The 15468-nt window shown below is 39.5% G+C and overlaps 1 protein-coding gene across 1 annotated transcript in view; it reads left to right on the forward strand.

Moving 5' to 3' along the window:
* ADCY2 (adenylate cyclase 2) overlaps positions 1 to 15468 on the forward strand; it is a gene marked incomplete at both ends in the record, with an annotated part of 422955 nt that overhangs the window by 173935 nt on the left and 233552 nt on the right. The gene's annotated exons all lie outside the window — the stretch shown is intronic.

Here is a 15468-nt window from a genome sequence, read left to right on the forward strand (position 1 = left end):
ATTTTGTCATAACAAAAGATGAACCAATACAGCCACACATAGCAGGGTCTCTTCGGCGGGTATTTATAGTGTTCTGGACAGACCCACACTTTTAGGCAGCTCCTGATTCTAAGTTACCAGAGAAGCCCCATCTATTTTTTCTCTCGTACCTTCCAGTGCTGAGACCATGGGCTGGTGTGTCTATTTACTTTGTTTTCCTGGGATGCTAGGATGTTTTTTTCATACAGAACTCTGAAGCCTGTCTAGACATTCCAGTTTCAAAAGTGAGAATGCAAATTAACCCCTCACTGTGGCCCTGTCTAAAACCACCTTGACTGAATTATATGAATCACCTTTCTTTCAGATGACAACTAAGAACTTCCTGGCTATTAAAACTATGACCCAAACTTCTTTTTATTTATGTGGAATTAATCAAAGCCTAATTTTTTAAGTACAAAATTCACATTTCTTGATTCTGTTATAACATCTCATTATACTTATCACTGAGAAAACTAACCACCGACTTTCTACTGAGTCCCAAACTCCCTGAGCCCAGGATGATTATTAACTAAGAAACATGGCACGGGATGTGTGTGGTGTTTTGCAGGGAGAGTTCATCAGAGTAACACTGGAGTGCAAGGTAGAATTTATATGAACTACTTGGAATATGTTTGCATATTTCTACTATAGACATACTCTGTCAGTTTCATGATGACCGACCTCGTTGGTGGGACCCCAGGAGAGGTCTATCCTCTCAGCCTTGAAATCCCCGCTCTCTTCTGTCCCTCCAGAGCGCTGTTATTCTGTGCTCAGTATCCTTGGGTCTCCTCCCCCGGCCTCCAGGCTCATTCCACCTCTTGCATCCCACCTGGGTGGCCCTTTATCACTTACCTTAGAGCACGTATCATCGCTTAACTATTACAGAGGGTCAGCCTGGTCCTTCACCCTCACTACCTTGGCAAATTCCCTCTCTCTCAGCCAACTCACGCTTTGTGCCTGGCTGTCTCGGCTCCTTGGGGCCTCTGCAATCTGATGGTGTGTAGTGAGTGGCACTCTCTATTTCTCCATCCTCTTCTTTTCTTGTTCATTTCCAAGTCTTTTGTGTGAGAAAAGCAGATTTGGGTGTCTGACAGGGTCTCTTCTGAGCTCTTCACAGCGTCAACTCTCAGGAGAATGTGTTGTTATTTATTGGAAATGTTAAGGGTATTTTTTTTTGCATTCTTTCTGAGGGAGTAACATCATCCAAATATCAACTTAAGAATATTAGAAGAAGCTGGATTTGTGATGTTTCACAGCCATAAAAGCCTTTGAATGCAACATAATTTGTTCTTGTTAGTAATGATTACTGAGCATAAGCCTTTTTATACTTGTTCTGTGGTAGTTTCTTCTGATCTTCTTTTGGTCTGGTCATGCAAATCAGACGGTAGAAGAGAGCCCTGTACAAAGATGGGATTTTTTGTGGTATTGGAAGTCAAACTCAGGGTCTCACACATGCTAGGCAAATGCTCTTCTACTGAGCTGTACCTCTGGGTCTTAAAGATGTGTTCTTAAATAGCTTCTTGGTTTAATATTTTATTATATTGAGACATAAGTGTACCGGAGTAACTTGGTCTTCTTAGTAACTCAGGATATTTCAGAGTTTTTAAAATATTTTTCTTAAGTTTCCTTTATAAACAAAGATTTAGAACTAATAGATGGTATTTTTAAAATATTACTAACCTGGCATGATAGTTCATGGCTGTAATACTAATACTTATGCACCTGAGACAAGAGGATCAAAGGTTTGTGGTAAGCCTCAGCAATTTAGCGAGCCCCTGTTTCAAAATAAAAATTAAAATTGGATTGGAGGCATAGCTTAGAGGTAGAATGTCCCTGGGTTCACTCTCCAGTGCCACAAAATAAAATAAAAATAAAGTAGTGAGAGCTGGACATGGTAGCACACACTTGTAATCCCAGCATTTGTGAGGCTGAAATAGAAGGATCCGAGTTTGAGGACAGCCTCTGGTACTTAGTGAGGCCCTTTGCAACTCAGTGAGACCCTGTTTCAAAGTGAAGAATAAAAAATAGGGCTGGGATGTAGCTCAGAAGTAGAATGCCTCTGGGTTCCATCCCCAGTACTGCAAAATGATACACATACATACATGTGTGTGTGTGTGTGTGTGTATACATATATATATATATATATATATATATTATACATTTTTTGTTATGGCCCTTTTTAGGTGGGATGAATCTATAGCTTCCCCTTTATTCTTATCGTGGTGCCAAAGGCCAGCCCTTTCACTGGGCACTCCTCAGGGGTGAGGGTGGCCCTGTCTTTGGTTCCAAGTAAAAGGCCAAGAAGACTATCCCCAGGGTGCATCACGAGAAGGTCTTAGGGCCTGCATCCCCCTGAGGACCAGAAAAGAATTTCATCAAGATAAAGCTTATCTACAATAAGGTGCACCCTTTCAAGTGTACATTTTGATGACTTTTAAAATACTATGGCCCCGTGTAGACACCACAGCAGCCACAGTACAGAACATTTCCCCTAGCAAAATCAGAGGTTACGTGCTGGCCTGAGATGCTGTGGTTTTCCTGACATCTACTCGACGGGGCATGTTCTGGCATCTAGGGAGTTGTCTCACCTGGTGTTAGGAGAATCAAGGTCCTATTGTCAGGCTTCTTAGGGAGGAAAAGAGAGAAAGTGGTCAGATTGCAAAACAAGCTCCTCCAAAGCCTCCTCCCCACTTGGTGTTTAAACAGAACAGCTTCATACCGTTGGGCCTGGATGATGATTCCAAGAGGCATCAAAGCATCCCTCAGGCAGCCGTACAGAACAGAGGGTGAGCTAAGGGCACACACCCCAGGGTGCAGGATGGGCATTAGCTGTGGGCCAGCCCTGAGCTCACTTCACTCTGCAGGACCTCACTGTCAGAGGGACAGCATGCTTTTCCCAGCCAGTGCTTGCTAAGCATCAGAGACGCCCTAGCGGACCAGAGCCTTTTACCAGGGTGCTGAGTGGAAATGGAAGGCCCAGAACAGCTCTCTATTTGCTTCTCAAGATGGAAGAAAAACACAGAGGGAAATAGTAAATACTGTAAGGTGGGAGAAATAAGGAAGTTCTTGCAATGTTCCTGCGAACAAACCCTACTGTGGCAAGTAAGTGTGTGCCTTTCCACTGTCTCACGTCTATAAACAAGGTCATCTCAGAAAATGCCTAGGTGTGTATCAACAGTGAAATCAACAATCAAGTAAATATGAGTTTATTGATTTGCTTTCTTCAGTGCTGAAATAAGTTTTGCCAAGACTGTCTAAAAAAGAAAATGGTTGCTTAGATTTTGAATGGACTTAACTGTTTTTGTTCTTTTATATTTAAAATAAATAAATATGGATTTGTCTTGATTTTTTTAAACAAAAGCATTAATCTGAGCACTTTAATCCTACATGAGATAACTTGAACATTCCAATGACATTCTGAAAAGTGAACATATTTTTGCATTTTTAGTCATAATGAAGACAATATGCTATTCTTAATAAAGAAGTAGTTATTTGGGGATGGGAAGATATTTGATTATAATAAAAAATTTCAAATGTTTACTTGCTGTAAATAAGAGCCTGGGTGGGGTTTGGACACCAAATGTACATTCTCATGCTGTGGATCTTTTGAAAAAATATGGGCACCTGGCTCTTTGTAAGCTTCTAGAGACTTCTAATCTTATCCTTTAAGGCCAAAAGTGTGGTGGCTGAGTGAGAAGATCAAGTTCTTCAGTCTTCAAGGTTTTGGAAGTCCCAGCAAAGGAGCTTTGTGGTCAAAGGTTCTTCTCTGTAGGGGAGTCAAGGTCCCACTAAGTTTCAAACTCTGTTGAACATTACAACCTCCAGTCCAGGGTTCATAGTAGATTCCAGGGGTTCTAGAGATCCTTCTCAATTTCAGTGAAATATTTTTGTATAGCTGCAAATGTTTTAACAGTTTTTGTTAGATATTCAGAAAGGCCAGTGACTTCCCACAATGTCAAGAGACTGGGAATATGTTCTATTCTGTTATTTCTTCCAATTTCTTCTACTCCTCCTCCTCCTCCTCTTCTTCTTCGTCCTCCTTTTTCTGTTTTACCAGTGATTGAACCCAGGGGAATTCTACCTTTGAACTACACCCCCAACTCTGTTTAATTTTTTTATTTTGAAACATTAAGTTAAGGGTCTCAATAAGCTGCTGAGGTTGACCTCAAATCTATAATCCTTCTGTCTCAGCCTCCCAAATACTGAGATTACAGTTCTGTGCCTCTGCACCCTGCTGGTTTCCAGCTATTTTTTCTAATGTGATCTTTTCTCAGCTTCCCAGTGGTTACCCAGGTGACTGTCCCTCTTCCAGAATGCTTTAAGAAAGGAAGTGGCCTTGTATAGACATTCTTTCTCAGATCAGAGCTCCTACCTCTTTGTAGGTCCAGCCTGTGTATAATATTCACCTGTGTGCCTTTACATACTTGACGTGTTTTAAAGTACTTCTTAAAAGATGGGTGTCCATCTAATGGACATCCAAAGGCCCTGATGGATATTTCTGCAGCCTACAGGATCTGTTCTTTAAGAAGTTTGTTGTATAAGGGAGGGAGTTTGTTGCCCAGGAGAAGGAGATGTCCCATTCCCTCCCTAGTGCCCTCAATTACACCCATCCATTTATTCATTTAACAAGTATTTATTGAATGCCTACTATATATGTGAATGATTGCGTTCAAGTATCCTAGTACAAGTATAAGCTATTTGAATAACACTTGATATTCAGCTTGCTTGTGTTTTCGAATAGGAATGCATTTTCGGCAAACTCTCAGCCCATTTGCTTTTGTGTTGGTAAATGTTGGTTCATTATGTAGTATCAATAGCTTAACTTAAATAGCAGTAGAAGTCTAAATATATATATAGCAAGCTAATTTAAAAGAAATTTTAAAATGGGAAAATTAGGTATGTTCCAATCATGTATATTTTATTTAAGGAATATTACATTCTTAGAACTCACTCTGGCAATATATTTCTTGTAAATATATGTGAATCTACAACTTTTATGTGTCGTTTCCTGTATCTTTTAAATTCCCATGTATTTTTGCATAGTGGGATTTAATTTTAAATTTTAGATCAATTCAAGAGAATCAATGATCTCCCAACTTCTTTTACAGTCAGTCTCAGTCTGTCTGTCTGTCTGTCTGTCTGTCTCTCTCTCTCTCTCACACACACACACACACACACACACACGCACACACACACACGCGTGTGCGATTGCACAGTCATGCACACACATGGTTTTTGGATGTCAAATCAACAGCCAAAATTAAATGCATACAAACAATGCATTGGATCGTGTTAGCCTCATGGGTTAGATATGAACTCTCAACTATGGTAGCCACATTAAATTTGAAATTAAATTTCAGGTAAATATAGTCATCTAGTTTCTCTACAACATGAGCCACATTTCATGTGCTTAACAGGGGTTTGCTACTGAGAGCACACTCAGACAAAGAACACTGGTAGTTACTATTTAACTTGCCTCTTACAGATACACAATTTGGCAACTCCCAATTATCCAAAATTATAAGTAATATAATGAACAGCCTTAAATATAATATTTTATGCAACTATTGCATCCCCTGATTCATCAATCACTCAGTGAATAGTCACAGGGAAGTTCTTACATACCTGGACTATTCCACAGAAATAAGATAGTTAAAAACCCTTATAATCATGAAATTTAGGTATAAACGATTAAGCAACATAAGGATGCAAGGCCACACAGTTCAGACATGTGCAGGTCACGCTGGACACCCGGCCCTGTACTGGAGACACCTTCTCTTTGAGGAAGAAATTCCCCACGTGGTTGCCATTAGTTAGTTACAACCTCATCTTTGCTGTCTTCCCTCCAGAGACACCGAGCCCTTCCATCTCAGCAAAGAGCCCATTGCAAGCAGGCCTCTGGGGAACTTGCTTCTCTCCCATGCTTAGACCTCACACTCAGGGATACATTGCTGTACACTGAGCAGTAGGTACCATACATGATGTATGTCCACCCAGAGCATCCTCTGGCTTTGTGTATATAGGCCTTGCGCATTTCGTGTTAATTTCTGAATATCTTATATGTGTTTGACTCTGTAAATAGGTTGTAAGTGTGTGTGTGTGTGTGTGTGTGTGTGTGTGTGTGTGTGTGTTGTGTATGTCTGTATGTCTGTGTATATATGTTACTGGAGACTGAAACCAGGGGAATTCCATTTCCAAGCCACAGTCCCAGGCCTATTTTTTTTTTTATTTTATTTGAAACAGGGTCTTGCTAAGTTGCTGAGATCCTCGCAAAGTTGCCAAAGTTCTCCTCCAACCTGTGCTCCTCCTGTCTCATACTCTCAACTATTGGGATTATAGGCATATTCCACCTATATGCCTGGCTCATTTTTATAATTGGATTTTCCAAATAATTACTGCTTATCTTTAAGAAAACTCAATTTTAATATTGGTAGCTTCTAATATGTCACCTAAATCAACACTGTTATTAATTCTATTGTTTTTGCTCCATTTTTTACAAGTAGATGAGCCTGCCTGTGAGCAATCACAATTCATAATTATATGATAATTCATGATAAAGTTTGGTATTTATATCCTTTAGTTAATTAAGTGTCATCCAATAAACTTAAACCTTTGGAAAAGTATTGAAAGAGATGGAGAGCGAACATTCTGATGCCATCTGATATTAATGGAAAGGCATGCCCTGTTTATTGTGGCATGAGACTCGTGGCATATTATTTACTGTGATGATCCATTGTTTAGAGCCATTGTGAAAACTGGCTTATTTAGTGCCATTTTCTGTGCTAAACGGAAGATATATTAATCTTCTCTCTTTCACTTCTATAGTTTACACAATTAATGCCTTTGAATTATTTCTGTCAAGGAATGTACCTGTGTACCCTGCACGCACGCACACACACACACACACACACACACACACACACACACCTTTAAATAGTGGGAAATGAGCTGATCACACTGATGGAAACAGATTTCGAATAGCAAAGGCTATTGGCTTAGCGTGAATTCCAAGACTTTTGGGTTTTATTAAATGCTTACCTTTTCTTACAGTCTCGGTGTGTTCATGAACTATTTTAAAATCCACTCAACCCAGGAATCCTTTAGTAAGTCATTAGATTTCTTTTTCTGTGATTTCTGGAGTTGCCTTTGGAATAACATCATGTTCTCAGTTCGGCTAAGAAAGATGGCATGGTATTCTTATTGACTGCATTTCCTTTCATGTGTTTTATTCTGTTTTGGGAATTTTACATCTCAGGTTTCATTCGCTGAATTTGCTGTCCTACAGATTATTTTAAGTGTGTCCTACTGGTCTTGTACTCTTTTGTGCCATTTGGAGGACATCTTAAATCTGATCTCACCATATTTGGGATCTCTTCATAAATATGTGATCTGAGATGTTATGTTTATTTTCTACAAGTACATTTAGAAGGAATGAACAGGTCACATGGTTTTAATGGCACCAACATGAACTACCTAACACAATTTTTTTTTACTTCCATTTCTTCAATACCCTCTGTCTTTAAGGCTGACAGAAGCCCTTCATTTTCTGCAATTCTCTAGCATCTGGTGATGTGGTAAGTGAAAGCACAGTAATGAAAGTGAGTCCCAAGAACCTATGTCCAAGTTAGAGTGTTTTCTGCAGGCCCAGGAGACTTGGAATGCACGGACCTGCTCCAAGGACACGCATACTTTGAAATCACCTGTTGACTCATAAAATATTAGTCGTCTTGCCAATACTATCATAGCTTTCTTTCTATATTAAGAAAGTTTAAAAGACCATGAATATGAAATAGAATAGCTCATCTAAAGCTCTACGTACTTTTTTTAATTTTAACTTTTTTTTGTGTGTGTGGTACTGGGTATGAAACCCAGGGGCATTCTACCTCTGGGTGACACCCTCAGCCCTATTTTTTTATTCTTTATTTTGAAACAGAATCTCACTGAGTTGCAAATGGCCTCACTCAGTAGTAGCTGAGGCTGTCCACAAACCGTGATCCTCCTGTCTGAATGACATATTCCCTTGAGAGAACATCTCAGATACTCTGCTGAAAAGCACACCCCAGAGACACAGTAAGTGATAACACAGGGTGCTACTATATGCTTCCATTACTAGCGCTCCAGGAGAGCTAGGACTTCCTTTGGGATAACTGGTGTCATTTTTACATTCTATTTTAGTGTATTGCCCTCAGTGCTCTTCATGTTCCAAGGTTTGGGGGTGTAGGAACCTTTGTGTGTTTGAGTTTATATCTGCACAGCTACTTTCCCATTGTTGACATTCAGTAAACGTTGTCCAGTTGCATGAATTATCCTAAAACTCACTGTTACAATTCACCCAAAAATATTGCTTTTGCTTTCATCCTAAATACTGTCCCAATCACATCCTACACAGAGTTATTTTTATTTTTGTATTTTTGGGAAATTGTTATGTTTAGATCAGTTCTAATCTCATGCCATGCTTTTGGCCATATTCCAATTTGATTTGAAAATTAATTTAATCAGAAAGGCAATTTGTTTAAAGATTAGTTCTGTAGAATGCAGTCATCATGAGCTTTTTCAATATGTTCTTTGTTCCCCTGAATTTGGCAACTTCCCTTACTCAGATACCACTTTCTCCTCTAAAAATAGCCTAATGTAGTTGCTATCTGTTGATCTAGTGCCATTTCTTCCCATCCCGTCACAACCATGTAGCATAAGGATACATGTTTAGGCTGACTAAGGGGATGCTAAATTGAAGATTCACTTCATATTGTAATGGGAGTGTATTATGAATAAGGTACCTAGAGAGAAATTCAAGGACCTCATTGGGAATTAAGTGGAAACAATAACAGTGCTTACTCCACCGCTCTGCTGGAAGCCCCTGAGGTATTAACACATCTGTTCCTCATAGCAGCTCTGTCTGGCATGAAGAGGGTGACCAGTTTTCCCAAGGCCACCCAGTCTGCAGGTGGTAGAGCCGGGGGCCTGTGTGCAGTGTCCTTCTTCTGTGAATCTCACGTTGCCTCTGCAAAGGAGCATCTCTCTGTTTATGGATGTTGTTTATTGGCAGGATGGACTGCTCCTGGCCCCTGCAATCTTCCTTGAGCCACGTGGCCTGCTGATGGCCCTGGGCTTTGAGGGAAGTCGACTCTATGTCACTTTCTTGAATCCCAGGCAGTGTTGTAGCACAAACGAGCTCAAACCCTGGTGGCAGTCACCTCAAGGAAACCGGAAGGTCTGCTCTTGAGGATCCACAGCAGCTACAAGCTGATAATATGCAAGACCTCTCCCAAGAATCAGTAACATGAACTGGTACTGTAGGAAATGGTGAATTCCAGAAGGGGCAATATTGAATGAGGAGGGTTTTTTTTTCTTAAGTTTTAAAAAAATGAATTTCCTAACAGTTATTCAAATGTAAGAACCCCATTCCTTTATTTTCTGTCTCCCATTTAGCAGATAGAAGCACCTGAGCAGGTGGGAATAAACTTACACTTAGGCAGGACACTCAGAGACAAAAAAAACCCACATAGCGGTGGCTGTGATAACTTCCTGCCATGGCCAGCTCACAGGCCATGGCAGCCAGAAACATGACTCCTCTCTCCTCCTCTGTTCATTTAGGGCTGGTCCTTTGACTTTCAGAGTTAATTGTGAGTTCACTTGATATTATTCAAAGCCTTCTGAGGACCAACAGAAGTGCAGGCTACTCAATTAGACACTTATCAAAAGTGCTTTCAGCTTCAAGGATAGAGAAATATAAACAGAAATGAGGACTGCTCATCAGACTGATCTTATGTGCTAAAGTAACCATCAAGCCATAAATGGACTCCCTTGGTCATGATTAATTCTTTATGGCATCTAATTTAATGTTGATAGGGAGAAGAATTAGGCCCTAATAAACACTATTTGAACATTTATTTCTGCCAACATCAATTTTCTTCGCAAGGTTTGAAAACAGAATGTAGAGACCTCAACCTGTGAAACACTAAAATTCATTTCTCTACTGTTCTGGTTTGAACTACAGAGAAAATTGATTTTGGGCCAGTGGCTGCTTTAGCCCTGAGGACAAATGTCATCTGGCTCTTTAATGACCTGCCAAATGTGTTCATAGACCCAAGTCTTGCAGGACACCCCACAGAGAAGGGAGGGTCTTGTGTCCAAATAGCCTTGGGGGTTAGCTACATACATCTGCTGTGAAATTATGTGAAAATTATGAAATAGAGTATGCCAGGTGGTGTCACATGCTTGTAATCTCAGTACTTGGGATGCTGAGACAGGAAGATGGCCAGTTCATGGCCAACCTGAGCAACTTATCAAGGCCCTCCACAACTAAGTGAGACCTTGTTTCAAAATAAAAAAATAAAATAAGGCTGAGGGTATAACTGGGGTTCAGTCGTCTGTCTGTCTGTCTGTCTCTCTCTCTCTCTCTCTCTCTCTCTCTCTCTCTCACACACACACACACACACACACACACACACACACACACACACACGAGTATGAAAGTTCTTTCTCCTATTAAACCCCATTGCCAATTCACAGTTAAACACACTGAGTCCCAGGGAACCCAACATTTTCCAATGTGTTTGCAGTAACAACTTAAAAGGATGCATGACTTTTACCAAGGGACAATCAATATACATTAGCTGATTCCACAGATGTGGGGAAATCGACAAAAACATGCAAGACAGAAATAAGATTTGGTCCTGGAAACATTTTCCATTTAACACCTAATAGCACTCCCAGTTCTCAGAAACAAGCCTGGAGAAACTTAACTTGGCTTTTTCCAAATGAAATAGAAAATTGTAGCTTTATATATTTAAATAATGAAGAGACACTTAGAGACAGAGGACAGATAGTGAGCAAGAAGACTTGGTGAAGCAAAAAATTGGAACAATCCTATATACATTTATGAAGATATCAGTACCAATTTCAATATAAAAGGGGAGGTGGAAGGAACTGGACAGGATCAGGGGGAAATGCACCTGTGAGGGGGGGCATCTGCATGGATTTTTCTATCACTCTAAATATCAATATAACTTTTTATATTGATATAATATGGTTACAATGCACCAATAAAAATATAGTAAAAATAATAATGAGCTACAGATTCTCCTAGAGTGAGAGGACAAGTTGCACCTATGTGTCAGGAAGGGAGAACTTGGAATCATCAAGAAAGTGTTCTGAGGTGGGCCAGCGCATCCTGAAGGAGGCTATGACAGTCACCTGGGACACTGTTCACGCATCAGTGTTGAGGGAAAGGAATTGTGGCTGCGTATGGTGGTGCGCCTGTAAACCCAGTACTTTGGAAGCTGAGATAGAGGGATCTCAGATTTAATGCCAGTCTCAGCAACTTAGGGAGACCCTGTTTCAAAATAAAAACTAAAAAGTAATGGGGATGTAGTTCAATGTTAGAGAAGCCCTGGGTTCAACCCCCAGTAACATTCGATTTTCTTCTTAGTAAGTGAGTTTGCAGAAATGAGCTCCACTTTATAGATGTAAAGTTTCGCTCCCAGAGGCTCAGAGTGTCCTGGGATGGCACTGGATCGAGAGGCCAGTTCCCTCTTAGTCTGCAGCTACTAGTTACGCTAGAGAGCTTCTGTGGCAAAATTACAGAACCAGTTGGTGCACATCCTCATCTTCTGAGATTTTCACCAGCAAAGTGGCAAAATAGTATTTGGAATTTTCCAGATATTATAGTATTTTGCCCTAGGAAAGGGATTATAATATGACTAAGTCAGTCGCAACTTTTCATTACATTAGGGGATTTTCCTCTTTCCCCTCCCATACCCTCAGTTAGGTTGCCTCATTTGCTCGTCTATAATATCTCTTTCTTCATCTAAAGGTCCTCCTATGACCTATTGTCTCCCTAGTTTTTGATATATTAGGGAGAACATCCTATTTTCTTTTTTTACTAATCTCATCATAATGTTCTCCAGTTCCATCCATTTCCCCACAAATGACATAATTTCATTCTTCTTTATGGCTGAGCAAAATTCCATTGTGTAAATATCCCATAGTTTTGTAATCCATTCATCTTTTGATGAACATCTTGGCTGGTTTCTACTTGTGTCTGTGTGTTGTAGTATTGGACCTATGCCCTCTTTAAGGAGCTCCCTGGCTCCACTGCAGTTTCTCTTCCATTATCAGAAGTCCCTCTGGTATCACGATTCCTCCCTAGCTTCTGCATATGAGAGAAAACATCTGACCCTTAACTTTCTGTGACCGGCTAATCTCACTTATAATGTTCCCCACGTCCTTCCATTTTCTTGCAAATGACATAATTGTGTTTTTCTTTATTCCTGAGTAGAATTATATTGTATACATGTCCCATAATTTTTAATCCATCTCCTGGTGGACTTAGGTTGGTTCTATAATTTGGCTGTTATGAATTGTGCTGCTATGAACATGGATATGCATGTATCACTATAATATTCTGAATTGTCCTTTTGGAAAGATACCAGAAATATTTTTTTCTTGTTGGGCTTCCTTGTACAGAAATACCTAACTTTTATACAATTGTTTCATTTGTATAGTTACTAAGTATACATACTCTGACTTGTTGAAAGCTTTCCCTATAATTCACTATGCCAGACCTTGGAAACATGGAAGAAACCTCTTACCTGAATCTGATTCTAAAGACACTGGGTGTGAAGAGGTGTAGCAAGTCATTCCAATCCTCTTTCTTCCCATCCTCTCTCTATCCCTGAAATCCTCAACTTTTATCAAAGGAAGATCTGTCCTCTCTTCTTATATCCACATTTTCTATCATAGTCCAGTTTGTTCTTTGAGAGAGAGCAGAATCCTTGTTTGGGGCTTGAAGATTTTGTGACCTGATGTTTAGAAATGATTCACATCTTGTCCATTTGGCACTTAATTTAGTGTATGATGAGAGCTAAAAGTCAAGGTAGAGTTTACCTTTTAGGAGTATCATTGTCACACATGTTACTGTGTGATACTTTGACTTTTATATATCTCAGACTGTGATCTTGGACTCTTAAGTCCGCCAGTCTCAATATTGTTTAATCCTGGGTATGTCCCTTCATGAACCCTGAGTACATAAATTTAAGGAAAAGTAAGATGGCATGCATGGTGTTATTCACAAGGCTGGTATAGTAATTAACATGTTAATAGCTCATCTTTCCTCTTTTCCTCCTTCCCTTCTTTACTCCCTCTCTTATGTCCTTTAGTGTTGGAATTATGCCATCTGAATATCTAGTCTCACTTCCAGAGGTGTTCAAGGGCATGTGGTGGAATTTCTTACTGAGAGTAAAAAGCAGTCTCAGAGGTGTTGCTGAATGACCATAGCTTTTACTTCTAGAAATTCTTAGAAGGATTCCTTACCAGAAAGACCTATGCTTCATGCTGCTGCTGTAAGAATTGGGATTTTCTTAATCTTTGAGATGAAATAAAGGACTCCAGAGTTTTCTAATTAAATCATGGAGCATTCCCCACCTATCTTTACAACAAAGTCATGAGCAGGGTGAACTCACATTTAATTCTATTCCTGTGACATCTCTTTCTATAAGATGTTTTATTCTTTCTAGCTATGTCACATTCTTTGTGTACAAAGTATATTTATATTTTATTTTGCCAGCCATGGTCTCATGAATACGGCATGAATCTAAGTTAACATTTGTAGGCTTCCCATCTTTTCCTGTGAAATTGAGGTAATAAGACCTACAGTGGCTATTCATGGGCTATTGGTCAAATACACTAATGATCATGTTAGAATTTAGACTACAGTGTCCCAAGACAGCAACCATTTTGCATAAAGAGGTTGAGTCAACTTAATAACTCTAGATAAGGGTGCATCATACAGGGTCGAAGTGGTCTAATGGAGTGTAGACATAGAAACAGGTTAACTCAATTCCAGCTGGTGGTTGGTGTGCCCAAAGAGCTCTGTAAGAGCACAGAGAGAGCTCCTTGATTCCTAAGACAGGAGGTCTTGGCTCTAAAGAAGATTCCCCCACAGATTAGAATCTGGAAGGCACAAGAAAACCACACACAAGCACAAAGATCTAAGAACACAGGTACATTCATGGAATTACACTTGCTAATCATGGTTTCACCCACCTGGTGAATAAGAGTAAGTTATTACAGATGATGCCTGAGAAAAATTTGGGCCAGATCAAGAAAAACACATATGACTTATGACAAGTAATTTAGCCTTCTCTATGAGCACTGAAGAAATCATTACTTATTTTGAATAAAGGATATGTTAAAGGAGATGTCCCAAGGTTCCTGAAAAACATTCTTAAGTATCTACCCTCCCAAAGTCCACAGCCCCTATCCTTGTGGTTAATTAGAATTCTTAAGTCTCCCAAGTTTCTCCTGCTAGCTGACTCCCTGGGTCATCAAGCAACTTAGAATACATACTTTTTTTACATAACATCAGTGGGAGTGTTTCCTTAATGAATGCTCTGCCTTCCCCCTCCTGTAGACCTTTCTGTCTCTCTACTGGGATTTTTCCTTCTTTATCTAAAGCCCTCTTGCATCCTGATTATTCTCTTATCTTCCCCATAGGAGACAAAACGCATGACCCTTCACTTTCTGTTACTGGCTAGTCTCACTTAACATATTGTTTTCCAGGTCCACCCATTTTTCTATAAATGGCATAATTTTTTCTTCATTGCTGAGTAGAATTCCATTGTTTATATATTGCATAAATTATTCCATAATTTTGCAGTCCATTCATCTGTTTGATGAACATCTAGTCTGGTTCCATGATATAGCTGTTATGAATTGTGCTGCTACAAACATGGAAATGCATCTATCATTATAATATTTTTATTTCAGTCCCTTCAGATTTCAGATACCCAGAAGTGGTATAGCAGGATCATATGATGGATCCATTTTCAGGCTTCTGAAAAATCTCCACACCACTCTCCAGAGCAGCCGCATCCAATTAAATTCCACCAACAGTGTATAACAGTATCTGTTTTCTCACATTCTCACCAACATTTATTGTTGCTTGTACTCTTGATGTTGGCCATTCTTATTGGAGTTAGTTGGAATCTCTATGTAGTTTTGATTTGCATCTCCTTGACTGCTAATGACATTGAATGTTTTTTCATATAATTGATGTACATTTATATCTCTTCTTTTGTGACATATATATTTTGTCCAATTGTCCTTTCTTTTCTTTTATTTTCTTTTCTTTTTTTATTTTGTTGTTGTTGCGGTACTGGGGATGGAATCCAGGAACATTCTACCTCCAAGCTACACTCCCAGCCCTATTTTCCATTCTTTATTTTGTGTTTTTATTTTTTAAATTTTTATTGGTGCATTATATTCATACATCTTTCTTAATGGGATACAGGATGGTAGACGCATACATGCACACATCACCTATTTAGCCCTTACCCAGTTCCCACCCCATTCCCTCTTCCTCTCTCCTTCTCATGTTCATAGCTGCACAATTCACCATTGCTAAACTATTGAACTAGCCAAGATGTCCATCAACAGATGAATGGATTT

This window comes from Muscardinus avellanarius (assembly GCF_963383645.1).
Source record: "Muscardinus avellanarius genome assembly, chromosome: 1".
NCBI classification, from domain to species: domain Eukaryota; kingdom Metazoa; phylum Chordata; class Mammalia; order Rodentia; family Gliridae; genus Muscardinus; species Muscardinus avellanarius.